This window comes from Sapajus apella, unplaced genomic scaffold, assembly GCF_009761245.1.
Source record: "Sapajus apella isolate SASKATOON/1434 unplaced genomic scaffold, GSC_monkey_1.0 scaffold63, whole genome shotgun sequence".
In the NCBI taxonomy this organism is placed as follows: domain Eukaryota; kingdom Metazoa; phylum Chordata; class Mammalia; order Primates; family Cebidae; genus Sapajus; species Sapajus apella.
Window position 1 is genome coordinate 1700157 of NW_022437003.1, and position 20559 is coordinate 1720715.

Below are 20559 nucleotides of genomic sequence, written 5' to 3' on the forward strand. Positions count from 1 at the left end.
GCATGGCAAGAGGGCAGTCTTGGGGAGTGAGCCCTTAGCCTGTGGGATGTGATGCTCCCTCTAGGTAGATGATGTTGGAATTGAATTGGGGGATACCCAGCTGGTGTCATGCTGCTTGTTGGGGGAGAGAAACTCCTAAACTTTTGGTCACAGAAGTCTTCTGTGCTCATTGTTGTGGTGTGAGAACAGAGGAGAAACAGAGTTTGAGAGTTTTTCCTGAAACACAGCCTTGGCTGACTAATATAGGAAAGTAAAATCTAATTTTTCCAAGTTTAAAGAAGCCAAACTCAGGTATATGGATAACCCACCATGTACCGACAGTTCAACCCAGAAGATTTCAGCTTTACAATGGTGAGGAAGCAATACACATTTAGTAGAAAACATACTGCAATTTTTGAATTCTGATTGTTTTCCCAGGCTAGTGATATGCCATAGATATTTTCTCCAGATGCTGGGCAGTGGCAGCAAGCAGCAGCTCCCAGTCAGCCACAGGATCATGAGGGTAAATGCCCTCACCTACCATGCACCGTGTTGCCATATGACATGACTCTGCCCAATCGTAAGCTAAAGTAAGCATCTGAGTACATTTAAAGTGAACTAAGCTAAGCTATGATATTCAGTAGGTTGGATGTTTAATAACCCATTTTTGACTTGGGGTATTTTCAGTTTATGATGGGTTTATTGGCAAGTAACTCTGTCATAATTCAAGGAGCATCTATTGCCAGATGAAGGTAGTTATATGAGGTAATGTATTTCAAATCATTTTAACAGTGAAAAGAAATACAGTATTAGAGTAAATGAGATTTTTAAAAATACTGAGCAAGACAGTTTGCTCTGTTTTCCTGTGCTTTTCCCTGGTCTTACGTACAGTTCAACTTTTGCACAAAGGCCTTAGTATAAATCCCAAAATGCCCTGAATTCATAGCCCCCAGATCCCAGTTCTAGTTTAGGCTGTGACACACTCTGAAAGATCATGTACATTTCCAGGACACAGTTTCCTCCCTCTGGGAGTAGTTGGATTAGACTAACATGACCGATGTGGGAATGAATTCTGTGCCAACTCCAACAGCAGAATTCCATGGTGAAATATATTTACAAATATTGCAACACTTCTTCTCAGAGCATTTTAAATGTTAAACCTGTAAGAAGAGGACCCAGTATTTCTCAAGCATACTTTTACTATGCAACCCTGAAAAGAGACTGCTACCCCCTGTCATTCACTTGAGATCGCAAATTTTAAGATCCTTTGGCCATGATATATTAGGGTCACATGAAGAGCCCTCCTCATGGTCCTTTGGCTGTTCATTCACTGAAGAAAAGGGATAACAAAGAATCTTTGAGGAGGTTTACAGCACAGAAAATATATTTTAAGGAAACACAGTTATGCTGTGGAGCCTAAGGAAAGTGTATTTTAAGGAAATGTTGGAGGATTTAACATGCAATCTCCTAACTCCATACAATACTTTTCCATTTTCAGTAAAATTTTCTATTAGCCACTAGAACAACCCTATTTCAATTAATTGGTTTCACTCTTCTTTTATAAACATATGTGTGTCTCAGTCTTACTGGCCTGCTTTAACAAAACACTACAGACTAGATGGCTTATAAGTAACAGAAATTTATTTCTCACAGTTGTGGAGGCTGGGAAGTTCAAACTCAAGGTGCCATCATATTTGGTGTCTGATGAGGGCCCGTTGCTCTCTAATTCATAGATTATCCTTTCTAGCTGTGTACTCACATGGTGGAAAAAGGAGAGAGAGCTCTCTGGAGTCCCTTTTAAAAGGGCACTAATTTCTACTCATGAGGGGTTCACCCTTATAACCTAACCACCTCCTAAAGTCCCCACCTCCTAATACCATCACTTTAGGGGTTAGATATCAACTTTAATTTTAGGGAGATACAAACGTTCAGATTATAACAGTGTGCTTTTTGTTTGAGAGTTTCGTGTTTGTTTTCAGCAAGAGATAATATGCTTGCAAACAGTGAAATATAAGGAAATGCAGGCAACGATGGGCAAGCCATTATAGATCAGAATTTGTTAGAATTATCTTAAGAGACAATTGTGGCATAGCCACAGTACCCAAGCATCATGAACAATGTTCTGTGGAGGGAAAATTCCTGACTTGCATCCTCATTCTCATCATGGAAGGACAGCCCGTAACAGTTCCTTGCTTACGAATGGTGCCGTGTGGCGTAATATAGCTTCCTGTCTTTAATCTGACATACATGGTGCATAGTTTACCAGTTTTTTTTTATACTTCCTTTTCTTAACCTTTAGTAGAAACTGCCTCAGATGGACTCATTGCCCATCAATCATAAATCAGCCCTTTATTGGTGAAGAGATGAGATGGGTTAACAATGGATTTACTTGTAAATTGAGGAGAGATAAATCTTTGTTCCCTTAAGGGTAGCAGTGTGTTTATAGGTTGGGAGGCAGTATTACTTTTCAAAAAGCACTTTATTGGAAGGCAAAGTCTTCAAGACCTTGGTGTTTATGATCTCTGAAGCTCATGTATCTGCAGAATTGTTATAAAATGCACTAATAAAATAAAGTAGGATGTTACTTTATATTTGCCTGTGTTACCACATGAAGTACTTATACAGGTAGAATAGAGGCTCTATAAAGTAAACTCATAAATAAAATTGAATTCTTTGGGGAAATCTGCCACTTTTATTTACAGATATATAAGCTGAGCAGATAAAAATAAGAGAAAAGGTTGAAAAGATATTTTATAGCACCCTACAATCAAGGTTCTCGAATGATCTGTAAGCATTTCCATCCCATAAACCTGTCTGGAAATCATTGTTGACTTGAGTATGTGGAATTAATCTCCTCATCAGCAATAACCTAAATCTACTTACAGAATAAGGTAAACCTGAGACTGACCTAGTCTTTAGCTGGGTTATGGTTATGATACACCAAAATATTGTTGATGGCAAAACAACAGAATAATTACTTTAGAAATTTGCTACATTAAAAAACAATTAAATTTGGCATATAAAATAGTGAGAGAGATCTCAGAGCAATATTAAAATCAGAATGAGATTTTTTAAAAAACATGGAAAGTTTCTTCTAACAAGAGTCAAACATTTTAAACATTTTGAAAGAAATGACTGAATCAGTTTCTGGATATTCTATTTCCTTCCGTCTAAGTCAGCTTTTTGGATAATCTATGCTATTTTTATTCCATCAGAAAGCATTCAAACAAACAAAAACAACTGTAGTAGGCTATCAAGAATTTGAAATTAGAAAACATATATATTCTACAGAAATATGCTGTACTGTGTCATTTATTCACGTACTACTGAGATGAGGTGTGACATTAGGTGGGAGATGACGACATGATCCAACTCTCTGGAATGAGAGCTGCCAGCTCTGTGGAATGCTGAATCCACACCCCAGATGTAAATTCTCCTGAGCTGATCTGTTCTATACTCTTCATAAGCCTGCCCCACCCACAGTCTTTCCACCTCAGTTGATGGCAGTTCCATCTTTACAGTTGCTCAGGCCAATAATCTTGAAGTTATTCTTGGCTTCACTTTTCCCCTCACACCATATATCCAGTGTGTCAGCAAATTCTGTCTCCCTGTGGAATAGAACCACGACGTGCCACCACCTTGTCTCTTCCCGTAACCATAATACAGTAGCTTTTTCTCAGGCTGCTTGCCTTCCTCTTCCAACCCCCACCAAAAGCTAGAAAAATTATTTCCACACAATAGTGACAGTGTTCTTCTTATTAAATTACAGTTTAAGTTCTGGGGTACATGTGCAGATCATGCAGGATTGTTACACAGGTATACACAATGCCATGGCGGTTTGCTGCATCCATCACCCCATCATCTACATTAGGTATTTCTCCTGTTATCCCTCCCCAACCCCCCCATGCCGTGATATTCCTCCCCTAGCTCTCCCACCCCCAACTGATCCCGGTGTGTGATATTCCCCTACCTGCGTCCATGTGTTCTCATTGTTCAACACCCATTTATGCATGAGAACTTACGGTGTTTGGTTTTCTGTTCTTGTGTCAGTTGGCTGAGAATGATGGGTTCTAGCTTCATCCATGTGCCTGCAAAGGACATGAACTCATCCTTCTCTATGGCTGCATAGTATTTCATGGTGTATATGTGCCACGTATTCTTTATCCAGTCTATTCTTCATGAGCATTTGGGTTTGTTCCAGATTCCAAGTCTTTGCTTTGTGAACAGTGCCACAATGAGCATACGTATGCCTGTGTCTTTATAATAGAACAGTTTATAATCCTTTTTAATAGAACAGTTTTTATTAATCTTTATAATAGAACAGTTTATAATCCCATTACCCAGTAATGGGATTGCCGTGTCAAATGGTATTTCTATTTCTAGATCCTTGAGGAATCACCACACTGTCTTCCAAAATGGCTGAACTAATTTACGCTCCCACCAAAAGTGTAAAAGTGTTCCTATTTCTCCACACCCTCTTCAGCATCTGTTGTCTCCAGATTTTTTAATGATCGCCATTCTAACTGGCTAGAGATGGTATCTCAATGTGGTTCTGATTTGAATTTCTCTAATGTCCTGTGATGACGAGCATTTTTTTCATATGTTTGTTGGCTGCATAAATGTCTTCTTTTGAGAAGTGTCTGTTGTTATCTTTTGCCTACTTTTTCATGGGGTTGTTTTTTTCTTGTAAATTTAAGTTCTTCGTAGGTTCTGGATATTAGCCCTTTGTCAGATGGGTAGATTGCAAATTTTTTTTCCCATTCTGTTCATTGCTGGTTCACTAATTTTTGATACTTTCTTTTACTATGCAGGAGCTGTTAACTTTAATTAGATCCCATTTGTCTATTTTGGCTTTTGTTGCCATTGCTTTTGGTGTTTTAGTCATGAAGTCCTTGCCTATGCCTGTGTTCTGAATGGTATTGGCTACGTTTTCTTCTAGAGTTTTCATGGGGTTAGGTCTTACTTTTAAGTATTTAATCCATCTGGAGTTAATTTTTGTGTAAGGTGTAAGGAAGTGGTCCAGTTTCAGCTTCTGCATATGGCTAGCCAGTTTTCCCAACACCATTTATTAAGCGGGGAATCCTTTTCCTATTGCTTTTGTCAGGTTTGTCAAAGATCAGATGGTTGTACATGTGTGGCATTAGTTCTGAGGCCTCTGTTCTGTTCCATTGGTTTACATCTCTGTTTTGGTACCATTACCGTGGTGTTTTGATTACTGTAGCCTTGTAGTATAGTTTGAAGTCAGGTAGTGTGATACCTCCAGCTTTGTTCTTTTTGCTTATGATTGTCTTGGCTATGCAGACTCTTTTTTTGGTTCCATGTGAAGTTTAAGGTGTTTTTTACCCAATTCTGTGAAGGTCAATAGCAGCTTGATGGGAATAGCATTGAATCTACAAATTACTTTGGGCAGTGTGGCCATTTTCACAATGTTGATTCTTCCTAACCATGAGCGTAGAATGTTTCTCTATCTGTTTGTGTCCTCTCTCATTTCCTTGAGCAGTGGTTTTAATTGTCCTTGAAGAGGTCCTTCACATCCTTTGTAAGTTGTATTCTTATTTTATTCTCTCTGTAGCAAATGTGAATGGGAGTTTGCTCATGATTTGGGTGTTTGTCTGTTACAGATGTGGAGGAATGCCTGTGATTTTCGCATTGATTTTGTATTATGAGACTTTGCTGAAGTTGCTTATCAACTTCCGAAGATTTTGGGCTGAGACAATGGGGTCTTCTAAATAGACAATCATGTCGTCTGCCAATAGAGACAATTTGACTTCCCCTTTTCCTAAATGAAGCCCCTTTATTTCTTTTTCTTGCCCAATTGATGTGGCCAGAAATTCCAATACTATGTTGAATAGGAGTGGTGAGAGAGGGCACCCTTGTCTTGTGCCAGATTTCAAAGGGAATGCTTCCAGTTTTTGCCCAATCAGTATGATATTGGCTGTGGGTTTGTCATAAATAGCTTTTATTATTTTGAGATAAGTTCTATCAATACATAGTTTATTGAGAGTTTTTAGCATAGAGGGCTGTTGAATTTGTCAAAGGCCTTCTCTGCACCTATTGCGATAATTATGTGGTTTTTGTCTTTGGTTCTGTTTATGTGATGGATTATATTAATAGATTTGCATGTGTTGAACCAGACTTGCATCCCAGGGATGAAGCCGACTTGATCGTGATAGATAAGCTTTTGATGTGCTGTTGGATTCAGTTTGCCAGTATGTTAGTGAAGATTTTAGCATCAATATTCATCATGGATATTGGCCTGAAGTTTTTTTTAGCTGTGTCTCTTCCAGGTTTGGTATCAGGATGATGTTGGTCTCATAAAATGAGTTAGGGAGGATTCCCTCTTTTTCTATTATTTGGAATAGTTTTGGAAGGAATGATACCAGCTCCTTTTTGTATGTCTGGTAGAATTCAGTTATGAACCCATCTGGACCTGGACTTTTTTTGGTTGGTAGGCTATTAAGTGCTGCCTCAACTTCAGACCTTATTGGTCTATTCAGGGATTTAACTTCTTCCTGGTTTAGTCTTGGTAGGATGTAAGTGTCCAGGAATTTATCCATTTCTTCCAGGTTTACTTGTTTATGTGCATAAATGTGTTTGCAGTAATCTCTAATGGTAGTTTGTATTCAAAAGCTACCAGAATACAAGAAATAACTAAGATCACGCTGGGCATGGTGGCCCACACCTGTAATCCCAGCACTTTGGGAGGCCAAGGCAGGTAGATCACAAGGTCAGGAGATGGAGACCATCCTGGCCAACATGGTGAAACCCCATCTCTAAAAATAAAAAAAAGAAAGAAAAGAAATAACTAAGATCAAAGTAGAATTGAAGGAGATAGAGACACCAAAAATCCTTCAGAAAAATCAATGAAACCAGGAGCTGGTTTTTTTGAAAAGATCAACAAAATAGATAGACCACTAGCCAGACCAATAAAAAGGAAAAGAGAGAAGAATTGAATACATGCAATAAAAAATGATAAAGGGGATATCACCAATTCCACAGAAATACAAACTACCATCAGAGATTACTACAAACACCTCTATGCACATAAGCCAGTAAATCTAGAAGTGATCTTTTATAAAGCCTACATCAGATCATGTCTCTCCTCTGCTTAAATTCCTCTAGTGACTCTCCACCTCACTCAGAAGTGGAAGCCAGTGAACTTTCCCTCTCTGATGCCATCACCTCTCCTGCAGGTCTCTGCAGTCCACTGTGTTGTTCTTACTCTGTGTCACGTGCTCTCTGGCCTCAGGGCCTCTTCACTAACTGCTCCTTTTCCCTCAGATATCCCATGGTTAAATCCTTCATTCTCTGCTCAAGAGTTACCTTCTTCGTTTAGTTGATGCTGAGAGTCTTTTTAAATACAGTACAATTCCTAACCCTCATGCTTGGTTTCCCTTTCAGTGCTCTCCTTTTAAAATCTTTTTGTCTTTTCAAGTACTTATCAGCTTGGAACATACTTCTTTGCTCATTGTATTTACTGATCATTATCTTTTTCTTCTCTCTGGAAGGTAAGCCTTCTGAAGGCACAGATTTTCTTTTTTAAATTTATTTTATTGCATTTTAGGTTTTGGGGTACATGTGAAGAACATGCAAGATTGTTGCATAGGTCCACACGTGGCAGTGTGATTTGCTGCCTTCCTCCCCATCACCTACATCTGGCATCTCTCCCCTTGCTATCTCTCCCCAACTCCCCACCGCCCACCTTCCCTTTTAATTTAACTTATCTAAGTGTTTAAAACTGTACCATATACATAGTAAGTATTCAATAAATTTTTAAATGATGAATGAGAAAGTATATAAATCTTACAACAGTGCTCAGAAAGCAATTGATGTTTTTTAAAATTATCTTACTGTAACCTGGCTGAGAACAAAGAAATATCATATAGTTAGGATTAGAAACTTGGATTTTTGAAGATGTTTTCCAATACAGTTTCTCAGTAGAGTGCATAAAAATATGAAGATGGCCAGGCGTGGTGGCTCACGCCTATAATCTCAGTGCTTTGGGATGCCAAGGCAGACAGATCACAAGGTCAGGGGTTTGAGACAAGCCTGGCCAATATGATGAACCCCATCTCTACTCAAAATACCAAAATTAGCCAGGCGTGGTGGTGAGCACCTGTAATCCCAGCTACTCAGAAGGCTGAGGCAGGAGAATCACTTGAACCCGGGAGGCAGAAGTTGCAGTGAGCTGAGATTGTGCCACTGCACTCCAGCCTGGGTGACAGAGTGGGACTCCACCTCAAAAAAAAAAAAAAAAAAAGACAAAACATTGATTTGGTCTGATAAAACAATGAGACCAATAAGGTTAACAAGGTGTACACAGGTCACTGGAGCTGTAGCAGTGCAACCGGAAGAGACTCCAGATCTCCTGACTGACTCCCAGTTGTTTATGTTTCTACTGGAGAGATAGTAACCAAAAGATGGTTGTTTTCATCTTTACTTCTGCCTTTTTTTTTTTTTTTTTGGCACAGGTCTGATCTTGAGGTTGTTTTCCAATGAACACATTCTTCTATGATCATCTTTCTATGACAGATGCCAGGCGAGGTGTCAGAGCCCCAGCATTGAGAAGTGGTCAACTTAAAGGTTGGTAAGAAGAATTTATTGACAACAATATAGGTTTGAAAACAATAGCAATAGTTTATTAAAAAGGAGTGCTGTCAAAGTGCAGCAGGGAGCCTCAATGAGAGAGGACTGAGCTCGTGGAGGTGGGTTTTTTCTTAGTGGTATTTATGGACCTTAAAAATGGGGGCTGAGGGGTAATTTGCATATTTAATTATTACATTTGTAGACATATCAGCAAGTATTGCAAAATGAGTTTTGGCAAGGCATTCAAAAGATGTATACAAATTCTAGTAACTTATAAAAGTTGAAAGAGGCCAGGAACCAGATGCTGACTTTAGATACGAGGAAAGTTTAATTACTTCCCTCTGAGATGGAGTGCAATGGCTCAATCTTGGCCTACCACAATCTCCGCCTCCTGGGTTCAATCAAGTCTCCTGTCTCAGCCTCCTGAGAAGGTGGGATTACAGGCATGAGCTGCCACTATACCCAGCTAACTTTTTGTCTTTTTAATAGAGATGGGGTTTCACCATGTTGGTCAGGGTGGTCTTGAACTCCTGACCTCAGAGTGTAACCGGATTAGCTGCAACCAGATTTTCTGGAAGTCAGGTTCTTGGCCTCTCCAACCCCAATGAATGGGGAAGGGGGCCATGGTGAGTGTCATAGCTTAAGCAGAACCCATGGACCCAATGAGTGTGTGGTACTGTGATTAGGCAGAGTGAAAGGACAGCTTCCATGCTGTGGGAGGGGACCTGAAGTGGGTGCCCCTGCAGGCTTGGGCAGCTGGAGCTTATGCCCCTGAGTTATTCCCTCCCTGTTCTTGTTGTCATCCAATGAGAGGAGTTTTTTTCAAACTTTATCTGGACCGCATTTTAAAACCCTCAGTCACTGAGCCTCTACCTCCAGGGGCCGGAGGCAGGAAAACTGGAAACAAAGCCCTAGCCCACCAGAGGCGGAAAAAGTTCCTGTGCTTGGAAAAAAGCCCCTGGCCTGCCAGAGGCAGGACACGTTCCTGCACTGAAAAAAAGAAGAGGCCCTACCCAGCCCTGGAAGTTCCTCTATACAGTTCCTCAGTCCCCACTCTCAACGGGAAGGTCCAACTGCTGTTGGACGACGATTGCTCTACCTACCTCCTGCTGAACTGGGGCACAGAAGGGGGCCCTGCAGTTGAGGTTTCCTCCAGAGGGGAGTCTTCTGGGGTTGCAGGTTGATCCAGTGGTCCGTGATAGAAATTATGAGCCACGGACATTTGGGGTTCCATTTAGGACCATTTGTATCATCATGGCCTCAATTCTGGAAGAAACAAATTTGGCCAGAAAGTGAAAGATGAGAGGCCCAAAGGCAAGCAATGATAGGATGGTTACTAAGGGGCCTGGAAGAGGGGAGAGTCAGGGTAGCTGTTTGTTAAGCTTCATGATCCTCTTTCTTGGAGGTTCTTTACCCTGTGTTCTATTCGGTCCCTTAGTTCTTTAAGATGATATCTGATTGGTTTACAAACTAACAGCATTCTTCTCTCTTAAAAAGAGACAAGTTCCTCCTCTCTCTGCCGTTAACAGATCCAGGGCGCTTCGAGTTTGAAGAGTCATGGCAACTAAATTGCTTTTGCAGAGTTACGAGAGAATCGGCAACCTTTTCCATGTGATTAATTCCTGGGACAGCTTAGAGTAAAAGTGAGTAGAGGCAGTAATTCCTCCAATACCAGTATTAAGCCTGCCTATTATTCCTGCTACCATGCTGAATGGAAGAACTGGGATTCTAGTATGCCTTGGCCTGAACAAGAGAAGACTCTGCAACTGAGAATCAGTGTAAATGGTCATGGGGGGCAACAGGAAGGAGAGGAGGCATATTTCCTCCATGTATTGTTTAGACAGCAGTAGGCTGAGGAGCCAGAAACACAGAGTAAGCCTGGTGCGAGGCAGTCGAGGCCTGGGGGTAAGGTAGCCGTAGAGAAGCATTGGAGTTGTTAGTAAGTTTGAGGTAGATGGAATTTGTAGATTGGTGACCAAGGGACTTACAAGCCCTGTATGATTGAAGGGTGGGTTAGTTATGTTCTATAAGTATGGAACTGGAACCAGGATATTTGGTTTGAAGCATAGTGGAAGGCACATTCAACAGTCGGTTGGGTTGTCGGAGGCCTCACCCGTTTCTGCGAGAGTGGTGTTGAGTAGGTTGAGCATACAAGAGTGTGTGCACAGGATCTTGTGTAGCTTAGAAAGGTCCAGGCCTTTGTAGGTACTGGGGGTACTTTGTGGTTTGCCTAGCTACAGATTACTGCCTTGAGACACCCTTCCTGTGCCTGATCTTGAACTTTGCCCTCATCTGAAGTCCTGACATGGGTAAAATACGTCCAGCAGGTGGTGGTGCCCTTACCAGCTGGACAGTTAGGCCCAGTTATTGTTCCCGTTCAATATATGCACAGGGAAGCAGTGCTACAGCAGTTCTTGTGCATGTAAGTATAGGGTATAAAGAAGGCCACTGGACCTAATCCCCAAGACCAGAGTGAACTTGTTTCCTGTGCAATATTGTTCCAGTTTTAACCCCTTTGGGGGCATTTTCAGTTGGGATGGGTGTGAAGTAGGGGGCAGGCAGCAACGACGATAAGGGGGACCACAAGAGAGGTCATAATAAGAGAGTGGTACTATCAGAGGGAGAAGAGGAAAGCTGTTAGACACTTAATTGGGCAGCAAGCCACGGATATTGAGTCTACGGAATGTGGGCGAAGCCTCAAGGTGACCACACAGAGTCCAGTTGCAAATAGTAAAGGTAACAGTGATATTCCAGTCAATGCCAGAATGTAAGGTAGACTCATGAGTAGTTCATTTCCTGAGGGTCTTGTCCGAAGAGCAACTGCAGATCCTTTAACGGCTCACAGGTATATGAAGGGCAGCCTCCTGGATCCTCAGGCGGTGGAGCGCAGGTCCTATGATCTTCTCCAGGAGGCATCAAGGTTTCAGCCGAGTGTGATGGATCAATGAGTCACTTCCCACCACCTTAAGTGCTGTAGAGGTGAGAGAATGACCAAAACTGGCACTTTCCAAGACGGACCTAGAGAGAGAGAGAGAGAGTCAGAGGGGAGACTTGACATGTACTAAATCTCCAGGACAAAATAACAATTTCCCATTTTCCCTAGGGTATCCTTCAGGTAAGGTCTTAAATGCCTGTTCATGCTTAGCCAAGGAGGCTATACCTTTTATTAAATCTGTTGTTTCTCTGTCTAATACAAGATTGTTGGTAAGAAAGGGTCGTCCATAAAGCATTTTATAGGGACTGCGTCCTAGTTTCTGAGGAAAGTTTTGAGCCCTTAAGAGTGCTGTCAGTAGCGGAGTGCATCATGGGAGGTGAAGTGTCTTTTTTAATTATTGCATTTTAGGGTTGGAGATACATGTGAAGAACATGTAAGATACATAGGTACATACATGGCAGTGTGGTCTGCTGCCTCTTTCCCCTATTCCCCCCCCACAGACCCCAGTGTGTGATGCTCCCTCCCTGTGTCCATGTGTTCTCATTGTTCAACACCCGCCTATCAGTGAGAACATGCAGTGTTTGATTTTCTATTCTTGTGTCAGTTTGCTGAGAATGATGGTTTCCAGGTTCATCTGTGTCCCTACAAAGGACACGAACTCATAGTTTCTTATGGATGCATGATATTGCATGGTGTATATGTGCCACATTTATCATTGTCCAGTCTATAATCAATGGGCATTTGGGTTGGTTCCAAGTGTTTGCTATTGTAAACAGTGCCACAATGAACATTTGTGTGCATGTGTCCTTATAATAGAACAATTTATAGTCCTTTGGATATATACCCAATAATGAGATTGCTGGGTCAAATGGAATTTCTATTTCTAGGTCCTCGAGGAATTGCCACACCGTCTTCCACAATGGTTGAACTAATTTACGCTCCCATCAACAGTGTAAAAGTGTTCTTATTTCTCCACATCCTCTCCAGCATCTGGTGTCTCCAGATTTTTTAATGATCGCCATTCTAACTGGTGAGAGATGGTATCTTAATGTAGTTTCGATTTACATTTCTCTAATAACCGGTGATGATGAGCACTTTTTCATATGTTTGTTGGCTTCATGTATGTCTTCTTTTGTAAAGTGTCTGTTAATTTCCTCCCACTTTTGAATGGGCTTGTTTTTCAGTTCTTTGTAGATTCTGGGTATTTCTCAGATGGGTAGATTGCAAAAATTTTTCCCCATTCTATTAGTTGCCAATTCACTCCAAGGACTTTTTCTTTTGCTGTGCAGAAGCTGTGGAGTTTGATTAGGTCCTATTTGTCTATTTTGGCTTTTGTTGCCAATGCTTTGGTGTTTTAGTCATGAAGTCCTTGCCTATGCCTATATCCTGAATGGTTTTGCCTAGGTTTTCTTCTAGAGTTTTTATGGTGTTAGGTCTTTTGTTTAGGTCTTTAATCCATCTGGAGTTAATTTTAGTGGAAGGTGTCAGGAAGGGGTCCAGTTTCTGCTTTCTGCACATGGCTAGCCAGTTTTCCCAACACTATTTATTAAACAGGGACTTCATTGCCCATTGCTTGTTTTTGTCAGGTTTCTCAAAGATCAGATAGTTGTAGATGTGTGGTATTGCTCCGAGGCCTCTGTTCTGTTTCATTGGTCTATATCTCTGTTTTGGTACCAGTACCATGCTGTTTCAATTATTGTAGCCTTGTAGTAAAAGTTTGAAGTCAGATAGTGTGATGCCTCCAGCTTTGTTCTTTTTGCTTAGAATTGACTTGGCTATGCGGGCTCTCTTTTGGTTCCATATGAAGTTTAAGGTGTTTTTTTCCAGTTCTGCGAAGAAGAAGGTCATTGGTAGCTTGATGGGGATAGCATTGAATCTGTAAATTACTTTGGGCAGTATGGCCATTTTCACAATATTGATTCTTTCTAACCATGAACATGGAATGTTTGTCGATCTGTTTGTGTCCTCTCTTAATTCCTTGACCAGTGGTTGGTAGTTCTCCTTGAAGAGGTCCTTTACATGCTTTGTTTGTTGTATTCCTAGGTATTTTATTCTCTTTGTGGCAATTGCGAATGGCAGTTTGTTCTTCATTTGTCTCTCTGTTAGTCTGTTATTGGTGTATAGGAATGCTTGTGATTTCTGCACAGTGATTTTGTATCCTGAGACTTTGCTGAAGTTGCTTATGAGTTTAAGGAGATTTTGGGCTGAGACGATGGGCTCTTCTAAATATATAATCATGTCATCTGCAAATGGAGACAGTTTGACTTCCTCCTTTCCTATTTGAATACCCTTTATTTCTTTTTCTTGCCTGATTGCTCTGCCTAGAACTTCCAATACTATATTGAATAGGAGTGGTGAGAGAGGGCATCTTTGTCTGGTGCCACATTTCAAAGGGAATGCTTCCAGTTTTTGCCCATTCAGTATGATATTGGCTGTGGGTTTGTCGTAAAAAGCTTTAATTATTTTGAGATACGTTCCATCAATACCTAGTTTATTGAGGGTTTTTAGCATAAAGGGCTGTTGAATTTTGTCAAAGGCCTTCTCTGCATCTATTGAGATAATCATGTGGTTTTTGTCTTCGGTTCTGTTTATGTGGTGGATTACGTTTATAGAGTTGCGTATGTTGAACCAGCCTGGCATCCCCAGGATGAAGCCTACTTGATTGTGATGGATAAGCTTTTTAATGTACTGTTGCAGTTGGTTTGTCAGTATTTTATTGAAGATTTTTGCATGTATGTTCACCGTGGATATTGGCCTGAAGTTTTCTTTTCTTGTTGAGTCTCTGCCGGGTTTTAGTGTCAGGATGATGCTGGTCTCATAAAATGATTTGGGAAAGATTCTCTCTTTTTGTATTGTTTGGAATAGCTTCAGACGGAATGGTACCAGCTCCTCTTTGTATGTCTGGTAGAATTCGGCTGTGAACCCATCTGGACCTGGACTTTTTTTTGGTTGGTAGGCTCTTAATTGCTGCTTGAACTTCAGACCTTGTTGTGGGTCTTTTCAGGGTTTCTACTTCTTCCTGGCTTAGGCTTGGGAGGATGCAAGTGTCCAGGAATTTATCCATTTCTTCCAGGTTTACTAGTTTATGTGCATAGAGTTGTTTGTAATAATCTCTGATGATGGTTTGAATTTCTGTGGAATCTGTGGTGATATCCCCTTTATCGTTTTTTATTGCATCTGTTTCATTATTCTCTGTTTTCTTTTTTATTAATCTGGCTAGAGGTTTATTTTGTTGATCATTTCGAAAACTCAGCTCCTGGATTTATTGATTTTTTGAAGGGTTTGTGTGTCTATCTCCTTCAGTTTTGCTCTGATCTTAGTTATTTCTTGTCTTCTGCTAGGTTTTGAGTTTTTTTGATCTTGCTCCTCTAGCTCTTTCAATTTTGATGATAGGGTGTCGATTTTGGGTCTTTCCTTGCTTCTCATGTGGGCATTTATTGCTACCTATTTTCCTCTAGACATTGCTTTAAAGGTGTCCCAGAGATTCTGGTATGTTGTGTCTTCGTTCTCATTGGTTTAGAAGAACATCTTTATTTCTGCCTTCATTTGGTTGCTTATGCAGTCAACATTCAAGAGCCAGTTGTTCAGTTTCCATGAAGTTGTGCCATTCTGACTTAGTTTCTCAATTCTGATTTCTAACTTGATTGCACTGTGGTCAGAGAGACCGTTATGATTTCTGTTCTTCTGCATTCACTGAGGAGTGATTTGCTTCCAATTATGTGGTCAATTTTAGAGTAGGTGTGATGTGGTGCTGAGCAGAATGTATATTCTGTGGATTTGAGATGGAGAGTTCTGTAAATGTCTATTAGGTTTGCTTAGTCCAGGTCTGAGTTCAGGTCCTGGATATCCTTGTTAATTTTCTGTCTCGTTGATCTGTCTAATATTGACAGTGGGGTGTTAAAGTCTCCCACTATTATTTTGTGGGATTCCAAGTCTCTTTGTAAGTAAATCATTAAGAACTTGCTTTATGTATCTGGGTGCTCCTGTATTGGGTGAGTGTATATTTGGGATTGTCAGTTTTTCTTGTTGCATTGATCCTTTTACCATTATGTAATACCCTTCTTTGTCTCTTTTGATCTTTGTTGGTTTACAGTCCGTTTTATCAGAAACTAGGATTGCAACTCCTGCTTTTGTTTTTTTTTTTTTCCCCTCTCCATTTTTTTGTTGGTTCATCTTCCTCCATCCCTTTATTTTGAGCCTTTGTGTATCCTTGCATGTGAGATGGGTTTCCTGGATACAGCACACTGATGGGTTTTGGGTTTTTATCCAATTTGCCAGTCTGTGTCTTTTGATTGGGGCATTTACCCCATTTACATTTAAAGTTAATATTTTTATGTGTGAATTTGATCCTGCCATTTTGATGTTAGCTGGCTGTTTTGCCCGTTAGTTGATGCAGTTTCTTCATTGTGTTGATGCTCTTTACCATTTGGTATGATTTTGGAGTGGCTGGTACTGGTGGTTCCTTTCTGTGTTTAGTGCCTCTTTCAGGACTTCTTGTAAAGCAGGCCTGGTGGTGCTGAAATCTTTGAGTACTTGCTTGTTCGCAAAGGATTTTATTTTTCCTTATGAAGCTTAGTTTGGCTGGATATGAAATTCTGGGTTAAAAGTTCTTTTCTTTAAGGATGTTGAATATTGGCCCCCACTTTCTTCTGGTTTGTAGGGTTTCTGCCAAGAGATCCACTTTGAGTCTGATGGGCTTCCCTTTGTGAGTAACCCGACCTTTCTCTCTGGCTGCCCTTAGCATTTTCTCCTTCATTTCAACCCTGGCAAATCTGACGATTATGTGCCTTGAGATTGCTCTTCGTGAGGAATATCTTTGTGGTGTTCTCTGTATTTCCTAGACTTGAATGTTGGCCTGCCTTGCTAGGTTGGGGAAGTTTTCCTGGATAATATCCTGAAAAGTATTTTCCAGCTTGGATTCATTCTCTTCATCACATTCAGGTACACCTTTCAGATGTAGATTAGGTCTTTTCACATAGTCCCATATTTCTTGGAGACTTTGTTCATTCCTTTTTACCCTTTTTTCTCTAATCATGCCTTCTTGTTTTATTTCATTGAGTTGATCTTTGACCTTTGATATGCTTTCTTCTGCTTGATCAATTCGGCTGTTGAAACTTGTGTATGCTTCGCCAAGTTCTCATGTTGTGTTTTTCAGCTCCATCAATTCATTTATATTCCTCTCTAAGCTGTTTATTCTCATCAGCATTTCGTCGAACCTTTTTGTCAAGGTTCTTAGTTTCTCTGCATTAGGTTAGAGCATGTTCTTTTAGCTTAGAGAAGTTTCTGATTACCCACCTTCTGAAGCCTGTTTCTGTCAATTTATCAGAAGGTGCGTAATCAGAAACTTCTCTGAGGTAAAAGAACATGTTCTAACCCAATGCAGAGAAACTAAGAACCTTGAAAAAAGGTTCAATGAAATCCTAACAAAAATAAACAGCTTAGAGAGGAATATATATGACTTGATGGAGCTAAAAAACAACACAAGAACTTCGCCAAGTTTCCATAGCTGAATTGACCAAGCAGAAGAAAGGATATCAGTGATTGAAGATCAACTCAATGAAATAAAATGAGAAGGCAAAGAGTGAAAAGAAATGAACAAAGTCTCCAAGCAATATGGCATTATGTAAAAAGACCTAATCTATGTTTGATAGGTGTACCTGAATGTGACGGAGAGAATGCATCCAAGCTGGAAAACACTCTTCAGGGTATTATCCAGGAGAACTTTCCCAACCTAGCAAGGCAAGCCAACATTCAAGTCCAGGAAATACAGAGAGCACCACAAAGATATTCCTCAAGAAGAGCAACCCCAAGGCACATAATCGTCAGATTCACCAGGGTTGAAATGAAGGAGAAAATACTAAGGGCAGCCAGAGAGAAAGGTCGGGTTACCCACAAAGGGAAGCCCATCAGACTTCCCTTTGTGAGTTCCCATCAGACTCACAGTGGATCTCTCGGCAGAAACCCTACAAGCCAGAAGAGAGTGGGGGCCAATATTCAACATCCTTAAAGAAAAGAACTTACAGCCTAGAATTTCATATCCAGCCAAACTAAGCTTCACAAACCAAGGGGAAAGAAAATCCTTTACAAACAAGCAATTGCTGAAAGATTTTGTCACCACCAGGCCTACCTTACAAGAGCTCCTGAAAGAAGCACTAAACATAGAAAGGAACAGTAGCAGTCTCTCCAAAAATGTACCAAATGGTAAAGAGAATCAACACAATGAAGAAACTGCATCAACAAACGAGCTAAACAAGCAGCTAGCATCAAAATGGTAGGATCAGATTCACACATAACAATATTAACCTTAAATGTAAATGGGCTAAATGCCCCAATCAAAAGACCCAGACTGGCAAATTGGATACAAAGTCAAAACCCATCTCATGTGCAAGGACACACACAGACTCAAAATAAAGCGATGGAGGAAGACTTACCAAGCAAACGGACAGCAAAAAAAGCAAGAGTGGCAATCCTAGTCTCTGATAAAATAGACTGTAAACCAACAAAGATCAAAAGAGACAAGGAAGGGCGTTACATAATGCTAAAAGGATCAATGCAACAAGAAGAGCTAATGATCTTAAATAATATATATACACCCAATACAGGAGCACCTAGATACATAAAGCAAGTCCTTAGTGACCTACAAAGAGACTTAGAATCCCACAAATTAATAGTGGGAGACTTCGTCACTCCACTGTCAATCATAGACAGAATAACGAGACAAAAAATTAACAAGGATATCCAGGACCTGAACTCAGATCTGTACCAAGCAAACTTAATAGACATTTACAGAACTCTCTATCCCAAATCCACAGACTATGCATTCTTCTCAACATCCCAGAACACCTACTCTAAAATTGACCACATAATTGGAAGTAAATCACTCCTCAGCAAATGCAAAAGAATGGAAATCACAACAAACAGTCTCTCAGACCACAGTGCAATCAAATTAGAACTCAGATTCAGAAACTAACTCAGAACTGCACAACTGCATGGAAACTGAACAACTTGCTCTTGAATGTTGACTGGATAAACAATGAAATGAAGGCGGAAATAAAGCTGTTCTGTGAAACCAACGAGAACAAAGACATAACATACCAGAATCTCTGGGACACATTTAAAGCAGCGTCTATAGGAAAAATTACAGCAATAAATGCCCACATGAGAAGCAAGCAAAGATCTAAAACCTACACTCTATCATCAAAATTGAAAGGCCTAAAGGAGCGAGAACAAAAAAACTCAAAACCTAGCAGAAGACAAGAAATAACTAAGAGCAGAGGAGAACTGAAGGAGATACATAAAAAACCCTTCAAAAATTTAATAAATCTAGAAGCTGGTTTTTTGAAAAGATCAACAAAATAGATCACTAGCCAGATTAAAAGAAGAATCAAATAGATGCAATAAAAAATAAAGGGGATATCACCACCGATTTCACAGAAATACAAAGTACAATCAGATATTACTACAAACAACTCTATGCACATAAACCAGTAAAAAAATGGATAAATTCCTGGACACTTACACCCTCTGAAGCGTAAACCAAGAAGTTGAAACCGAATAGACCAATAAAAAGGGCTGAAGTTGAGGTAGCAATTAATAGCCTACCAACCAAAAACAGCCCAGGTCCAGAGGGGTTCACAGCTGAATTCTACCAGACATACAAGAGAAGCAGGTACCACTCCTTTGGAAACTATTCCAAATAATCCACAAAGAGGGAATCCTTCCCAAATCATTTTATGAGGTCAACATCATACTGATACCAAAACCAGCAGAGACTGGAAAAAAAAAAAGAAAACCTCAGGCCAGTATCCATGATGAACACAGATGCAAAAATCTTCAATAAAATACTGGCAAACCGATTGCAACAGCACATCAAAAAGCTTATTGACCATGATCAAGTAGGATTCATCCCAGGGATGCAAGGCTGGTTCAGCATACGCAAGTCTATAAATGTAATCCACCAGATAAACAGAACCAAAGACAGAAACCACATGATTATCTCAGTAGATGCAGAGAAAGCCTTCAAAAAAATTCAACAGCCCTCTATGCTAAAAACTCTCCATAAAATAGGTATTGATGGAACTTATCTCAAAATAATAAAAGCTATTTATGACAAACCCACAGCCAGTATCATACTGAATAGGCAAAAACTGGAAGCATTACCCTTTGAAATCTGGCACTAGACAAGGATGCCCTCTCTCCCCACTCCTATTCAACATAGTATTGGAAGCTCTAGTCAGAGCTATCAGGCAAGAAAAAGAAATAAAGGGTATTCAAATAGGAAAGGAGGAAGTCAAATTGTCTCTATTTGAATACAACATGATTGTATATTTCAAAGACCCCATCCTCCCAGCCCAGAATCTCCTGAAACTCATAAGCAACTTCAGCAAAGTCTCAGGATACAAAATCACTGTGCAGAAATCACAAGCATTCCTACACACCAATAACAGACTAACAGAGAGCCAAATCAAGAGTGAACTGCCATTCACAATTGCTACAAAGAGAATAAAATACCTAGGAATAGAACCAACAAGGGACATGAAGGACCTCTTTAAGGAGGACTACAAACCATTGGTCAAGGAAGTAAGTGGGGACACAAACAGATGGAAAAACATTCGATGCTCATGGTTAGGAAGAATCAATATTGTTAAAATGGCATACTGCCTAAAGTAATTTATAGATTCAACACTATCCCCATCAAGCTACCAACGACCCTCTTCACAGAACTGGAAAAAACCACCTTAAACTTCACATGGAACCAAAAGAGAGCCTGCATAGCCAAGACAATCTTAAGCAAAAAGAACAAAGCTGGAGGCATTACACTACCTGACTTCAAACTATACTACAAGGCTACAGTAATCAAAACAGAATGGTACTGGTACCAAAACATAGACCAGTGTAACAGAAAGAAAAGAGGCCTTGGAGACCACGCCACACATCTACAGCCATCTGATCTTTGACAAACCTCACAAAAACAAGCAATGGGGAAAGGATTCCTTGTTTAATAAATGGTGTTGGGAAAACTGGCTAGCCAAGTGCAGAAAGCGGAAACTGGACCCCTT

General features: G+C 40.3%; 1 long non-coding RNA gene across 1 annotated transcript in view; it reads right to left on the minus strand.

Moving 5' to 3' along the window:
- Positions 1 to 9052: 9052 nt before the first annotated feature.
- LOC116529727 overlaps positions 9053 to 20559 on the minus strand; it is a 77594-nt gene continuing 66087 nt past the window's right edge. Inside the window, exon 3 of the long non-coding RNA XR_004259632.1 lies at positions 9053 to 11583. This is a non-coding gene — a long non-coding RNA (uncharacterized LOC116529727). The remainder of the gene's footprint in view (positions 11584 to 20559) is intronic.